The 13,518-nt window shown below is 41.3% G+C and overlaps 1 pseudogene across 1 annotated transcript in view; it reads left to right on the top strand.

Moving 5' to 3' along the window:
• Positions 1 to 4,662, top strand: part of LOC144806625 (uncharacterized) — an 82,161-nt pseudogene extending 77,499 nt beyond the window's left edge. The window contains exon 2 of the transcript XR_013605856.1: positions 913 to 4,662. The product of XR_013605856.1 is annotated as an uncharacterized LOC144806625 (transcript). The remainder of the gene's footprint in view (positions 1 to 912) is intronic.
• Positions 4,663 to 13,518: the final 8,856 nt, after the last annotated feature.

The raw sequence follows: 13,518 nt of genomic DNA, 5'->3' as shown, positions 1-13,518 counted from the left end.
TCGCTTCGGTGCCTACTCAAATCAGGGGTTCACACTCTGCAACTCTGGGCAATAGCTTGCTCAATCTCCACTATGGCCCCCCGCGGCGGGATGCCTGGCTTTCACCTTGGGGGTACCCAGTAGGGGACATCTCACAGGGAAAAACCAGGACGGGTTCCCAAAGCAAGCGCCTTGAGACCCTCTAGTGGTGATAAGTGTGCTATATAAGAAGCCATATTACATTATTTATTACATTATTATCATGAGGGCCGTCGCACTCGTAGTAAGGCCCTTAATGAGCTGCAAGGTAAAGGCGGGAGTTGGCATTTGAGCTGATCCAGTGTGAACATGAAAGCATTGTGAAAAAGGTGTCTGGAGTTACCTTTGTCATATATACTTCCTACAGAGTTACCTTTGTCATGTATACTTCCTGAAGAGTTACCTTTGTTATACTCTTCCTAAAGAGTTACCTTTGTTATACACTTCCTGAAGAGTTACCTTGGTTAAATACTTCCTGAAGCGTTACCTTTGTTATACACTTCCTGAAGAGCTACCTTTGGTAGATACTTTCTGAAACTGAATTAACGGCAGCGCTTCCTGATTCCTCTCTTTTTCAACAATTTGTTCTGTTTAAATGAAATCTTGTCCATGAATATCTACCTAAAACTGTCTATGTAGCATGAGTGCTCTGTGACTGCCCTTTCTTTAGTAAGTTACTCAGTGAATAATGGTAAATCACTGCCTTTTCAGAAGTAAATAAGATGTGACATGTTCAACCACAGTTTTAATGAAATATCCATGTATGGTAAAATGTTCCTTACTAAATTTCAAATATGGTAGCGAAGAGATGTCTTCTACAGCTGATTAAATATTGTGTATTCACATTATATTACATTTGCATTTAGTAATATTGCATTTCTTTACATCCAACAGAAAATAAGCCTTAAATGCACGGATTGATTATGAACAATGAAGAAAACACATCAAACCTGCAACAATTATCAAAAATAAGGAGCTCCAAAAACTTCAGTGCAGGCAGAGGACATATCCAGGAAGAAGCAGTCAAAGGCAATTCAGTGAGTGAACGAGTCTGAGCTCTGCACCTCGACACCCCAAGACGAAGAAATGACCTCAACAAAATTAAGACAACCAAGACAACAAAACTGACAAACCACCTGCAAAAACAAGCGTCCAACACCAGCTTTGATCATGAGGCTGGCATGAGAGTTGGAGGAAGGTCTTGTGTCTATTTGGGATCCATAGCTTGGAACAAACTCCCTCTTCAGCTTTGAGCTGTTAGCAACATGAAAATGTTTAAAAAAGGTTGAAAACTTGGCTTTTTGTCCATGTTTGAAACAACCGGATTTACTTTCTTTTCTGACCTCTGCTTGGCCCCAGGACACTCTTTGGAGTAGCTGTACACATTACAAGTCGCTTCATCATCATGTTATGGCTAGATCAGTGCTTCGCTATCTAAACTGGCAACAGACCACCATTCAGTGCTCTAGGTGTATTGCAAACTCTTTCTAGCCAAACCACAGGCACCAGGGAAAAGCACAATGAAGTGGAGCCTAACAACTGAAGGGAAAAGGAACGAGTGGTTCTGCTGCCTAAAGCACAGAGTATTGTCCCAATTTGCACCTACCGGAAGGAAGATTAAGCTTTACCCGAAGCATGCGTAGCCATTATCCATTCTAAAAATGCAATCACCCACAAGGAAGCCTTACTTATGTTATGAATGTGGCAGGTATTTAGTGAGTCTTGTATTTTATTGTTAAATCGAAATCAAGTGTCCAAAATATCACACACATACAGGGAATTTGAAAATAACCCAAGTGGTTTATTAACTATGCTGACCCTTCAGGAAACACGGTCAGGAGACAAAACGTGCAATTGCATTGAATATGTCAAGAACTTTAGCCAATTAGAAACCCTAAAAGAGCATCAGCGAATACAAACAGGGGAAAAACCATACCATTGCACTGAATGTCTAGAGAGCTTCAGTCAAATTGCAAACCTCCACAGACATCAGCGAATACACACAGGGGAAAAACCATACCTTTGCAAGGAATGTTTGCAGAGCTTCAGTCGGTTGTCACACTTCCAAACACATCTGCGAATACACACAGGGGAAAAACCATACCATTGCAATGAATGTGCAAAGAGCTTCAGTCGGTTATCACACCTCCAAACACATCTGCGAATACACACAGGGGAAAAACCATACCATTGCAATGAATGTGCAAAGAGCTTCAGTCAAATTTCAAACCTATACACACATCAGAGAATACACACAGGGGAAACACCATACCATTGCAGTGAATGTGTAAAGAGCTTCAATCAGATTTCACAGCTATACACACATCAGAGAATACACACAGGGGAAAAACCATACCATTGCAGTGAATGTGTGAAGAGCTTCAGTCAGTTACAAGAACTTCAAGCACATCAGCGAACACACACAGTAGAAAAACCATACCATTGCAAGGAATGTGTGCAGAGCTTCAGTCGGTTATCACACCTCCAAACACATCTGCGAATACACACAGGGGAAAAACCATATCATTGCAATGAATGTGCAAAGAGCTTCAGTCAAATTTCAAACCTTTACACACATCAGAGAATACACACAGGGGAAACACCATACCATTGCAAGGAATGTGTAAAGAGCTTCAATCAGATTTCACAGCTACACACACATCAGAGAATACACACAGGGGAAAAACCATACCATTGCAGTGAATGTGTGAAGAGCTTCAGTCGGTTACAAGAACTTCAAGCTCATCAGCGAACACACACAGGGGAAAAACCATACCATTGCAAGGAATGTGTAAAGAGCTTTAGTCAATTATCAACCCTCCTTAGACATCAGAAAATACACACAGGGGAAAAACCATACCATTGCAGTGAATGTGTGCAGAGCTTCAGTCGGTTAGCACATCTCCAAACACATCAGCGAACACACACAGGGGAAAAACCATACCAGTGCAGTGAATGCGTGAAGAGCTTCAGTCAGTTAACAGGCCTCCGGAGACATCAGCGAATACACACTGAGGAAAAACCATACAATTGCGGTGAATGTGGAAGTAGCTTTACTTACTCTTCAGCACTAAGAAATCATCAGCAAGCTCACAAAGGGGAAACAAATCTTTTAAATGCCATAAATGTTTGAAAAGCTGTAGTCCATTATCAATCCTAAACAGGCATCAGCGAACACACGCAGAAGAAAAGCCTTCAAGTGCAATAAATGTGTGAAGCAATGTAGTCAATTATCAAGCCTATGTAGACATCAGCTTACACACACTCTGTAAATACTGTACAACAGTAGTGAGTGTAGAAGTACCTGTAGGAAATCTTTTGCATTAAGGATTCATCCGTTAATGCTCACAGAGAAAAATCCTTTCAGGTGCAGTGAATGTGTGAATATCTTCTGTCAGTTATTAAACCTTCGGATACATCAACTAACATACACAGAGTAAAAATGAGCATTGCAATGAATGTCAGAAGTGATTTTGTCAATTGCAGACACACCTGGGCTAAACCTTACAATTGCACTAAAAGTGTGACAAGCTTTTGTCAATTTCTTATCCTGCATAGCCTCAGCAAACACACACCTTCATTTAACTCACTTAGAAATAATCCTAGAGATGCAGTGAATTCAGAAAGAACTTACGAACATTAACAATAATATTGACTCATCTGAGGACATAGACAGGAGCAGAACAGTGCCGTTATTGTGAGATGAAGGAATTACAGGAAAAATATATAATTATGTGGGATATTCAAATACCAGATGAATGAAGACTCGACTAGAAGAAAAGAAGAAAACCAAAGATTTGTAGAATAATAAAAGTGTCTCTTCCCAGTGATTGTTCACTTTGGTACACATAGTAAAAACAACGTGATATAACAGGAAATCCACTGGGAGACTAGCACAATGTGGAATAAAAGAAAAAAAACTGGTGGTTTTTATTTGGCGATGAAGAATTACAAAGAAAAACATCCAAGAGTTCCTGTTCATGCTACCTGTAAAAGTGTAGTGAGGATACGGTTCTGCCTGCACACATTGCTATATTAGCATAAGTGAGTTAGTTGCTCAAACACCATTTTGCTGCTTTTGCACATGGCACTACATGTTTCTGTTTTTATAAAGACAAACTGCTTGCTTTTCCTTCACATGAGAACGGTCTGGTTTTCACAGCTCTAGACTCACAGTGCGACCTCAAGTCTGCACAAAGTGTTCAAGGTTAAAATACCAATGTATGCTGTTGATGCAGGTTGATCGACCCACGCTCTAGACACAACACGAACACAGCTGCTCATTTCTGAAAATCAGGTGCTTTTAATATTGGACTGCATGCATGAGACTAGCACTTGGAAAAAACCTTTCCATCGACAAAGAGCTGTGCTGATCTGGGATGTGATTCACTTTACCTGACTTTGGAGGTAGGCGGTCCCCGTTTTAACCTAGAGATCCTCTATTATTATAATACCTAGCAAGGGGAGGGTGGTACAAAAGGCGCTATAGACCTTGTTCCACTATCATTATAATATGATTTCTCCCTTTCTATTTTATGGAATTGTAACAATGCTGATTGTATTGATTTTATGCGTCTTTTTACTGATGTTACCAACGATATTGCATCTTAGAGCACGTAGTTGAAATAAACATTTTAAACTATACCTTGTCTCTGATTACTCACATTGTGGACATTTATGAGAATAAAAATGAAATAGTGTTCTTGATTCCCACTATTCCTGAGAGGTCCCAAAGTCACTTGTTCTGGGTTGTCTAATCCCTTACCACTGTTTCCGGTTAACAGGCGTGACGGATTAACCTACCTATACGAATGTGTGTTATAGGTTAATTCAAACTTGAGATTTATAAAAAGGTTCACGTTTTGAATTACTACCCTTTTTGTGTTGCAATTTATAAATTGTTTTTCTTCTCTATGTCCTTATGGTTGATATTGACATAGCTCAGCCCTTTGAGCTTTTCTACTCTTGGGTTATATTTCTTGCAATAAATGCGGATGAGGATACATTCCATACATACATTCACACTGCGATTCCTGTGAACTACACTCCATATAGGACACAAGAGATTCCAATTTTGGCATGGCAGCATCGTGTTTGGTTTAATGGCACCCTCCCCCACACGTAACTCCGTTTCGGTTAGGTCCCTTGTCAATTCCTGGGGCCACTTGGCCAGTCTTAGCCGGGTTCACACCATATCCACGTTATCTCAATGCCCCGATTAACGACTTGTGTCAACTGTATACCTCTTTTGTTGGGGTACATAGGGCTTTAGGTCATTGTTTCTTGCAGCGCAATAAGTTGGACCGGCCGGGATGTCGATTAGTTCCGTCATGGTTAATTCAGTTAATTCGGTAATGGGCAAGCACCCCCAAACTAAGTACGATATGCCTTATTGGAAGCAGTGTTTCCTAATACCACTCCTGTGGAAAAACACAGGATTCTCACAATTAGTTTGCAGAAAGACTTATTGCTAGAGGTAACAGATTGTGAGAATTGGGGTAAAGTATTTGCAGCAGTATATGCGAAGTGTTACGGCACGCCGTCTATGACTGTCTTGCTTTCTGTGATCAAGCGTGTTCAGGATGAGCACAGTCCGGAGGCGGCTGTCGAGTTGGGAATCGTAGTGTAGTTCCTATATTCCCAATAGGCTCTGCGCATTGGAATAACATATAATATAGATTAGACGTATTACTGAGGTCGACTAGGTCTCTATCGAATATATTAGACTTAATTGTGAGTGCCAGCTAGCTCAGAGGTCACTAGAAACTTTCTCGAATAAACAAGAAGGGATTAGTTTTTGACAACCGCATAAACCTGACAACTTTGTTTCCCAAGAATAAGAAATGTATCTCTAGAGTCGCGGAAACAATAGATAGTTATTTCACTCAGTCAATCGTGCATGCTTCGTTTCACCAGAGGTGCAGAGAAATAGAGAGACGGGCATTTTCATTAAAAAGTATTTATTGAACAGTTTTCTGTCTCATGCAGGAGAAATTAACTGCTACAATCGTAATACTGGTTGCAAAATACAATGCGTACAGTACGAAGAGTATTATAAAATAATACTGTAAAAGCATGACATGGTTTCTAAGGCATAAAATACATAGAATACATACATTAATAAATAAGGACTAAAAGTACTCAACTGGTGCTTCTAAAATATGCCTACCCGGTGTACCTAACCTAGGTCTAGTACAAGGGAAGAAGTAAGTGAGGTGTAGCTTAGTTTCAGTATTCTTTTGCCAAGAATCTCTCTAAGGGTCTAATCAGCTCCGAACCTTGGTTTTAGAATAAAGGAGGTCTAGTATCTCTCAGGACCCGATTTCCCAACAACCCTCAAGGGTAGCTTGCAAACACTGGAGCTGGATTTCTCAGCCAGAGAAAAGGCAGCATCGCTCTCAGTGCGTCTGCTGGAGGGTCGGCTTCTTTCGGCACTTGCTTCGGCAAGCTGTGTCATGTAGGTAGATAGTCGAACTGCTCCAAACCACTGTGTGTTTGCCTGGGCATATTTATACCATCAAGGTGCCTAGTTTGACGTAATGTTGGTCATAATAACGTCATCAAAGACTCAGTTCTTTGAAAACTCCATGAGTTCTCGGATAAATCAATATTCAAGCAAGGGGAAGTCCCTGACTGCTGAAGGCGGGTTTTTCCAAGAAATCTTTATGGATTTTTGGAACTCGTGGAAGTAGCCATGCCGTATTTGTACTGCATAGGCTAAGTCTAAATATGGTTATGATTTCTATGCCTATATAAGGAGAAGGTGATTTATACCTATATATGGGCATGAATCGGGAAAATTACACTAGGGTCCTAAATTCATATACAACAGAATGAGGCTCGTTGGAGTGTTTGACGTAGTTACTGATCTCATCTTTTGTAATGTAAAGGGAGATGCGGGTAACTTTCAGGTGTCAAATGCTTTGCACCTTGTCCCAGACGTCGATAAACCCCGAGCGTTACCGAGAAATATTGCGGAGGCTTATAAGACCATTGGCTGCAATATTTGGGTGTTAAGCCTTTTGCTAAAACGGAAACTCAACCGCAGACTCAGATGGCAAAGTCTACTAAAGACGACCGTCCAAATTTTCCAAAACAGAATTGGACGAATCAAAAACGGGAAGCAGCAATAGAAACAGGGGTCGCGTCCGGCGTCGCCGATACCAGTGTCTACTGAGCGCACTTATGATTTGTGCGACCACGCAAGAATTAGGTCTCCTGATAGATTTCAGGTTCCTGAGCAACGTTCTCCTAGTTCTTCACAGGAAATATTGGGCACGCAAGCTGGTGGCGGAGAACACGGCAGGGGTCGGGGTGCCCCACAAGGACATGAGCAGCCCCGCCCGTCTGATGGTAAAGGCAAGCAGGACGACTTGCCACGTTAACGCCCTCATTTTCAGAAAAAGAAAGTTGCTGCGTTAACCGTAAGTATGCCATGGATAGTGAGAACACAGCTTCGGAACCTGACATGGGCATTAACGCTGCTCCACAGCGGAGGTTACAATAGTGCGGCAAGCGCTGCGTCCATATCTGAAGGCGACAGCAACTGACACTTTTATCACAGTGGAAACTACTGACACTATGGTGGCTCCCCCTGACAGACTATATGATATAGTTCTTTTAATTGAAGGTGACATCCAACGTGTAATAAAATGGATTTTGTTGGGAACATCTGACCTCTACATGTGACATTCTGTTAGCTGAGGAAGACTGGCCCCCGCTTTTCGTTTTGGCTGCTCCGAGAAGGGAGGAGATGACCCTCCCTACTTTTCTGCACACTGTGCCCAAGGAGCTGTCCGCAGAACTTTGCAGAAGAGTGGGCTCTGGTGCTTGCACCTGCATTGTACCGTACTTAAGTCGAGTGGGATAAACTTTCTCCCAGACACGAGATTCCATTGCGGTCTATTCCACAGCCACAACCCCAATATCCTATGCGGCAAGAGCCTAAATCTCCGTTGCGGAAATCCTTGAACAATTAGAATATCAAGGTGTGATTGAGACATGTGTTTCCCCCATGAATAATCCTTGTTTCACTGTTACCAAACCTGATGTGTCGTACTGCCTGGTTTCGGATTATCGACATTTAAATTCACATTGTCGTACATGTGCGGTACAGAACACCCACAGTTCAGCTCTCGTTGACAGTCTGGTGCGAAAAAGATTTAAGACCATACTAGACCTTTCCAATGGCTTTTTTTGTCATAACCTGTCCTCTGTTAGTAGTCAATGGACAGCGTTCACTTGTGGCGGCAAACAAAAACAATTTAAAAGATTGGCTATGGGCTATAAAAACAGCCCAAGCGTCTTTGCCGCAGGTGTTGTCTCTTTGCTAGATGGCATTGATCCTGATGCGTACTCTACATTGATGATATTTATCTCATGGATGACTAATTATGGCCGCATCTGTGTTGCATTGACCGCATCATAGTTATGTTTGCGGACTTCGGTTATAAATTTAACTTTGCAAAGTCACACATTGCGGAGTACACAGTGTTGTTCCTGGGCTATGAGCAAAAGAATGAAGGTAGAGGTCTTGCACCTCACTTCCTGGAGAAATGCGCACGTTTACGGTCTCCTACAACTCTGAAAAAACTACAGTCCTTGCTGGGATTTTTGAATTTCGGGCGTACTTATATTCCTGATTATGCCCAGCATATCAAACCTCTATATGCTTTGATACAACCAACTTTTACCAAGTCATGCTGGCTGCCTGAACATTCAGCTATTCTGCAATTTTTGCAGTCTGATATTCTTGAATCTAAGTACTTATTGACTCATGATAACCACACTAACCTGGTAATAGAAATTGTGCCTGGTGCCGTGGGTTTCACGTACTTGTTGTTTAATGAAGGAGACATAGTGCCTATCGCTTACAAGTCACACTTGTACACTTCGGCTGAAAAGCGATTTTCTTCTGTCGAGAAAGTCTTGGCAGCTGTACAGATGGCGATTCTAAAAGAGAGAGCGCTGTCACAAGGAAAACACATGTTGGTTGTTACACCTTATCCTGCATTTGAAGCAGTGATGAAAGCCAGTGTACCAAATTCTAAAGTTATATATCCTAATTGGATACAATGGGCAACTTCGTTGACATCTCCGGATGTCACATTTATCTTTGACCCCTCATTACGAACTCAGGAGTTCTTACAGTATGAGTTTGTTCATCCTGCTCCTCTGTCCATGCGCACGCTTGAGGATTACCGTTGTATCATTTACACTGATGGTTCTGTAGTGTAGTTCCTATAGTCCCAATAGGCATCTGCGCATTGGAATAATATAGACAACAGTATAGACCAGGGACTGAGGTCACCTAGATCTCTGCGGACTATATTAGACTTAAGTTTTTGCCAGCAAGCTCAGAGGTCACTAGAAACTTTCTCGAATGTAAGAGAAGGTGTTAGGCTTCCTACTTAGACGAGAAGGAATTTAGTTTCTGACAACCATACAACATGACCACTTTGCATCTCCATGAATGAGGAGGGAATCTCCAGAGTCGTGAAAAACAATAGAGGGTATTTTACTCAATCAGTAGTGCATGCTTAGTTTCACCGGAAGTGTAGAGAAAGAGAGACGGGCATTTTCAATAAAAGATGTTATTTATTGAACAGTCTGTTTCTCACACATGAGAAGTGAACTGCTACAATTGCAATAATTGTCATAAAATAAAGTGCGTACAGTAAAAAGAGTATTATGAAATAATACTGTAAAAGCCTATTATAGTTTCTCAGCCATAAGATGCATCTAAAACATATACAATCTATACAACAATAATAAAATGTCTAAACTGACTCAACTGGTGCTTCTAGCTTATGCCTACCCTGTGTACCTAACCTGAGTTTAGTACGGGAAGAGATAAGGGAGAAGTCGGTTAAGTTAAATAATTTCTCTGCCAATATTCTAACACCAAGAATTCTCTCTGAGGCTAATCAGCTCCGTACCTTGATTTAGAATGTCGGAGGTCTTGTATCTCTCTCTCTCAGAACTCGATTTCCCAGCAGCCTGCAAGGGCGGCAGGGAACACCGGAGCTGGATTTTCGCGGCTGGAGAAAAAGACAGCGTCTCTCTCTGGTGCGTCAAAAGGGAGGGTCGGCTTCCTTCAGCTCTCGCAAACAGCAGGGCGTAGGGCGAGTAGTCAGTCGATCTGCTCTAAACCACCGTGTGTTTAACTAGGCAAACCTGGGCATATTTATACTAAAAAGGGGCCGTGTTTGATGCACAAGGGTGGACATATTAGCATCACTAGGTGCATGAAGTGCGCAATACGTTCCAGGGGTCTGGGACAAATCAATACTGGAGGCTTAGAGTATTCTCTTGGGGCTACAGTAAGTTTGTCATGTCCCAGAGCCAGTTGTACTCTCTAGGGGCTTATAGGCAGAGGAAACGCCATGTTAGGACTGTGCTGACTCTGTCTAAATATGGTCATGATTCTTATGCCCTTATAAGGGTATTATAAGTTAAATCCATATTTGGGCATGAATCTGGAAATTCATATTAGGGTACTAGATTACTTTACAACACCCACTCCACGGTAAGATGTACATCCTGATAAGTATATAACTACTTCTAAGCATAGCTAAGTATGTGTATACATCCCACCCACAAAATACAAAACATTTTTGAATTTCAAAAAATGGCATGTACATGGAAAAATGAGTATTGTACTGTACGACTTAGTAAAAGGCAAACTGTATACTGAGCATTATACTGAGCATTGCATACATTAAACCTTATATCATTCATGAAATATTTACAATTTATGAAATGTCTCTAAATACAGAAAAAAAATCGAGAACATTTCATCACATTTCAAATACAAGATTGCAAGTGCTAGAGGCTGGGTTTTAATACTGACTCTAGATCCAGAAATCTTGTTCTCTAAGAATATGTTTACTTTGAGCCGAGTATCTTGTGCCAAAAAGGGGTAAATATTTGGGAACGGAAAAAAAGATAGTCTTTTCAAAGTTGTAAAAAAGTCTCTTAAAAAAATAGCAGGTCTGTTTTGAAAATCTGAAGGCACCTGACCTGTTTTTTAGCTTCTTGCTTTATTGGGTACTGCCTTTGTGCAGTTGGTGTATTTTTTTATTGGATTTTATGGTGAGGAGAGTCCTCATCCCACCCAACATGATTTTTATATAAAGCTGGAGCTTGTGCTACAGCCCATTTTTTAGCATAGGTGTGTATTTTATGTATTGGAACATGTTTTGAGAAGGCTGGCCTAATTATTTCGCCATGTGGGCACTCTCTAACAAACTTTGGTGGCCAATCTTTCTCAGCCAACAGGATGTCATAACCCTGGGAGAGTTTTTCCCCAAAAAGTGTTTTAATTTTCCTAGTTATGTCTCCCTCTATACGGATAGTTGTTTCATATATTCTATGGGGGACACTCACTCTCGTGTCTGCAGTTTCCACTTGAATGTATTAATTCGTGTCCACTGTCTCCAGAAGATTCATCACGTTCTTGCGAATGATGGTTATCTCTGCTGCGCTGTCTAGCATTGTTAGAGCCCATTCTCCGTTCTTGAGTTGTGTCGTCAGAATCCTCGGCATTTTTTACTTTTACACTGGCTACTTTTTTCTTTTCAAATTTTAATTTCTTACTCTGTGGAGCAAGGTCCTTGTCTTTGGACTTGGCGTGCTCCTCCTTCTGTTCTGACCGTCCTCTTCTTTCCGATTTCGGTGAGGAAGTCTGAAAAGATCGAGAGGAACGTGTATCATAATCTTTATCTTTCAAGTTTTTTCAGATTATCTCTATTTCTAAGATTGTATCTTTTTTCAGAGGGTTCCCTTTGGGGAGGTCTTTCCACCCATGCAGGAGATTTATTTCTCCTCCGGGTTGATCTTCCTCTGTGTTTTGACTGTTTTTCCCTGGGACTAGTATCTTTATTACTTTCCCATTTCTTTTTTGGAGTAGTTGGAGTCTTTTTTATAAACGACTTTTCTGTACTGTCTGGTAGTTGATGTTTTAGTAGTGTTCCACCCAAACTATCTCTACCTAATTCTTCATAACACTTTTCTATTATTCTGGCAAGCTCAAAAGGCTGGTCTGCTACATCTATTTCCTTTAATCTTTGGCGGATCGCCACAGATGATGCTTCACCTCTCACATTTGCTAATAGTATAGCAGAGACTTGCTTAAAGTCTTTCAGTAATTTCATACCTAGATTTAAAGCTGGTTCTGGACCATATTCATTCTGAATTTGCTTCAGAACGTCTGGTATTACCGCAATAGACGGAACACCATGTGTTTTTGTGTAGATTGAAGCAAAGACTGTTCCCCAAGTGTCACAGTCCTCCACATTTGGTGTGATCCCCATTGGTAAACAGATGGTCAGAATTCTGTGTTTTTAATGCGGTGTACTGTCAGGAAAAACTGCCTCTATCTGTGTAATTTTCTGTGCTAACCAAAATGGAATCTGTTCCCGTTTTGTGGGTAACTTTCCAATGACTGACTGTATTGTCTGTGGAGTAATTTTATTTGTATTCTCCTGATAAGGGGCATGCTGTGGTAGTTTTACTGTCGGTTGGACTGTTAAAGTCCTCATGACATATTGGACTAACTGTCTGTGAATCTTAATTAGTTCTTTTAGCTGGATAACTACCTCATCTCTTGTCATTTTCTCTATGTCAGGATGTGGTGTGTAGCCAGCTAATACTGGCCAGGTTGCTCCTGGTCTACCTAGTGGACCAAGCCTGGTTACGTGTTCACTGTGATGTAGGGCGCCATTAAACCATAGCTCATGCTGCTGGTGAGTTAGTGGAATTTCGACCTTCTCATGAGGAATATATTCCGCTGGAGTATCACCTGGTTCATAGTAGTGAAACTCTTTTGTTATAGGATTTACTGCTGGGAATGTTATCCATGAATAGAATACATCTGTCTGCCGATACTCATGTGCCTCTACTACAAACACAATTGTACCACCGTTGGGTGGTACACCGTTGTTCATTAAGTTGAGAGTCAAAATTTTCTTCACATTTATTGGGATGAGCCGGGCTCTCCGATTAGTTTGTAAAATGCTATCATCAGCTGTTATTAGCTGTTTAGCAATGTCTGCCGCTTCGGCATCATCCATATTTTTAGAGCAAGATTCAAAGGGAACAAAGATTAGGTGCACAATATTTTGGAACACTGCATCCTTCAACGTTGAATAAACCAAAAACCTCTTCATAGGATTCTCATCCTACTCAGTTCTGGCGGATATTGCCCTTTCACCCACTCCAGACGTCTATGGAGTATAATGGAAAAAAGGGGTCTGAGTGAAAAGCACCATTGAGTTACTTTAGCCTCTTACGTTAGATTATCGCCTTACCAAACCGTTGGGCGCCATGTAGTGTAGTTCCTATAGTCCCAATAGGCATCTGCGCATTGGAATAATATAGACAACAGTATAGACCAGGGACTGAGGTCACCTAGATCTCTGCGGACTATATTAGACTTAAGTTTTTGCCAGTTGGCTCAGAGGTCAATAGAAACTGTTGGACTTTGGCCCTTAGGGCAGG

Source organism: Lissotriton helveticus, assembly GCF_964261635.1.
Source record: "Lissotriton helveticus chromosome 1_1 unlocalized genomic scaffold, aLisHel1.1 SUPER_1_unloc_90, whole genome shotgun sequence".
Taxonomy (NCBI): Eukaryota; Metazoa; Chordata; class Amphibia; order Caudata; family Salamandridae; genus Lissotriton; species Lissotriton helveticus.
The sequence above is the reverse complement of the archived record's forward strand: the minus strand, read 5'-3'. Positions and strand labels throughout refer to the sequence as shown.